Raw genomic sequence first — 3,335 nt, forward strand, 5'->3', positions numbered from 1 at the left:
CTGCTGATTTCATCCTGTTGAGCCTTATTTTCTGGGTGTGTATATTATGCAAACTTAGGGGATCCTTCAGATTATTTGGCAAGCCAGAAAGAGGGTTACCTTGGAGACGAATTTATTATTTCATCTCCTGAAATGCTGGTGGGTTGCCAAGCAGAGATCAGAGACCTGGAAGCTTTCACCAAGCTTTATGAGTAGACACAGCCCATTCAGTCCTCATCAGCTCAACAGCCTGATGCAGGTGTGTGTATCAGCTGCATGGGAAGGATGCAGAAGGGACGAAAGCAATTTAGTATCAACAGGAGGAGGCAGCGTGCAGGCTTTAATCCCCCACCCCTCACCATGCTGCTCCCTGCTGTAGCAGACACAGTGCAGAGAGGAGATGGAGACAGCGGCTTGGAAATAGTGTCTGCATTTGATTGGTATGTGCACCTTGAGAATTAAAAAGTAGATGAGATTAATGCATGTCTAAATGAAGACACTGGCCATATACACACTCCTTAGAGCTTGGGAGCCCTATGGCTGTGTCCCAGACCAGACACACAGAGTCCAAAGAAAACCAAAGAGTGTCATGTAATATAACTGTCTGGCCACCCTCGAAGCCCCACTTTTTTCCTAGGTGGCTTCAGAAAAGGACAACTCCCAGCCCAGTTCCGACAGCTGAATTAGATGGCTGAGTTGTGGCATTGCTGCTGCCAAAACTGCTTGGATGGTTCCCCCAGGGGGCTTAAGGATGTGGTCAAGTTTCCTGGTTTACCCTGAGTTAAGCAGAAATCTTCACCTGGCCAGGTGGCGTTAAATCCACATCACCTCATCATTGGAGAAAATGCATTACAACCTCCTGCAGTTTCTGTCATGAAATGGAGCATGGCATCAAGGAAATAAGATAGTCAGCACGGCATCACAGCGGGTCAGAAATAGTATCAGCTACATACTTTGATTATATTTTAAAATTCAGTTTACACACAATAGGAACTCAGTTAATTAACTCCAAGCTGTAATCTCAGTCGGATTTGAATGGATCTGCATTTCAATAGCTTATTCCTCCAAAATAATATTAAGAAGCCCCATAGCAGCCTGTCATTCTAGGGCTAAAATCATAAAACTTGGTTGTTTTCTCCTCGTTTTCAACAACCATTATTATTTATGCAATACTGATGAAATCAAGCAGATAGTATGACTTTTTTGTAGTTGAGGTTAATTTGTCAATTTCCTGCCAGGCTTCCAATACCTCCAGCACACATTTTCCTGGTTAGTTGACAAATCTAATGATGGTAGTCCCGAGAGGACTGGCAAAGTTTACTTCTGTGGATCTTTTCCCAAATCATAACTGGTTGACCTTTTTTTCCTTTGAGTTTTCCAGGACAAAGGAATTCTTATATTTAGTAACATCTTTTCATTCTAAACAAAATGTGAAATGTGCAAAAAAGTGAAAAGAATGAAATCATTTAAAAGTGCCTGGCCTGGGGCCTGACACTAAATAAATATTTTAACATTCTAAAAGGAAAAACAATGCCCTTGATTTCAACACCAAAGAAATTTGGGGGATTTTCTTGGCATCGATTTTATGTAGGTGTAATTAGATTCCATATGCATTTTACTTTGAGTTTTTCTCAACGTTTACATGAATGTTTTCTCATGCTGTTATGAGATTTTCATGAATAGAATTTTAGTTGGTTACATAATCATTAGTAAGGAGTACATGTGGTTGTATCAGAAAACCTGAGAAACAATAGCTTAAGTTTTTTTAGCTTTAAAGAAAAAATTGGAACAACTGAGGATGCTCTTGAGGTAGGGAGACTGCTCATTGAAGGCAGAAGGAGCTTTTCTTTTCTTTTTGGAGCTTTTCTTTTTTTGCACTATGTAATTATTTTTAATGTCCAGAGTTTATAATCTGAGGACCAGAACTGTCTCCCATACTCAAGTTTATAAATTCTCAAATGGCTTATGAGGCCAGTACAGGTACTTCCTCCTGTCTAATTTGGTTTCTGGGAAGACTTCATTGAAGTCCTCAGTGCTTATCTGATCAGGTGGAATTATGTTCCTCATCTTCTCCAGCTCTTTCTCATATTCCTGAATCCTGGTCTTTGAGAGAGACAAAAACTCAGCATAACTTTTCATATCTTCTTTTTCCTCAGGATCCACCTTGGCAGTATAATTTATCCTCTAGCACAGGAACTTTCAGGGCATTAAACTTCTTCTCAGAGTCACCCACCAAGCCAGACTTTGCCACGTTGGCCATGTGGGAAACCCTGTTGATGGCAGGTGACTTCCCAGGCAGAGTAACCAACCTAGAGTTGAGGGACTCGTTCCAGGATTTCAGGGAGTTAGCAAAGGCCTTCTGGTTTCAGGGGATGGTCTCCCCAGAAGCTACCCAGTCAATAGCTTTTAGAGCAAGTTTCCATCCAGGCATCTTGAGATCCTTCACCGACTCCGGTGGCCCACCGTCCACAGCAGCCCAGGAGGAGATCCTGATGCTCTGCTATCCTTAGGGAGGGCTGCCATGTACCAGGCGTGAGCCTTCCCAGAGAGAGAAGGAAGTTATGGCCTGGGGAGACTGAGTCACATGATCACCCTCACTCAAAAAAGTCTGGGAAGGCAAGTTGATACCTTTCTAGCCTCTCTGGTGAAGATATGCAGGTGTCTTAGGATGAAGTGGTCAGAATTCCAATTACATGTCAAAGGGCTGTGGATTTCTTTTTTCCGAATTCCAGTTTGATTGCTGCCTGGCAAGTGGCAGGATTTCAAGGGCTGAGATCCATTTGTGACCTCCTGATTTGGTGTTGGAAACACAGATGTACAACCAAGCAATCGTGAAAGTTGCATCAAGACAAGTGGATATCAGTTTCAGGGAGGCAGCTGTCAACACAAGATAAAGAAAAATTCCTCGGCATTTAGAGCTGGCCCTGTTTGAAATTAACTCCTTCATGGGATAATGAGCAACCTGCCGCAGGATGCAGAGACTGAACAGATAACTTGGCATGTAGGTAGAAGAGGCACGGATCAGGTGAAGTGGACCAGGTGACCTCTCCCATCGATATACATCTCCAGGCAAGAATACTGGAGTGGGTTGCCATTTCTTTCTCCAATATACATCTCCATGTTTTAAAAATTAGGGTATATTTGCTAAAGTACTTCCCCAAGCACTTAGGGTATTGGCTGTGTGGTAGAGCCTTGTTCCCACGTTGCTCATTAGTTACCTGAAATGTAGCTGGTAGAGTGATTACCAGACACAGGGGATTCACCTTCCACGCTCCAGGCTCCAGTGCTGTAGGAAAGCCCTGTCTTGGGCTTCCAAGCCATTGCCTGGCTTATAAAGGAGCCTCATCCAAAGTTAC

The 3,335-nt window shown here is 43.1% G+C and overlaps 1 pseudogene; it reads right to left on the bottom strand.

The window, feature by feature from the left end:
* Window positions 1-1,923: 1,923 nt before the first annotated feature.
* On the bottom strand, window positions 1,924-2,410 carry LOC138081511 (ATP synthase subunit d, mitochondrial-like; annotated as a pseudogene).
* Between the last annotated feature and the right edge of the window lie 925 nt (window positions 2,411-3,335).

This window comes from Capricornis sumatraensis, chromosome 6 (genome assembly GCF_032405125.1).
Source record: "Capricornis sumatraensis isolate serow.1 chromosome 6, serow.2, whole genome shotgun sequence".
Classification (NCBI taxonomy): domain Eukaryota; kingdom Metazoa; phylum Chordata; class Mammalia; order Artiodactyla; family Bovidae; genus Capricornis; species Capricornis sumatraensis.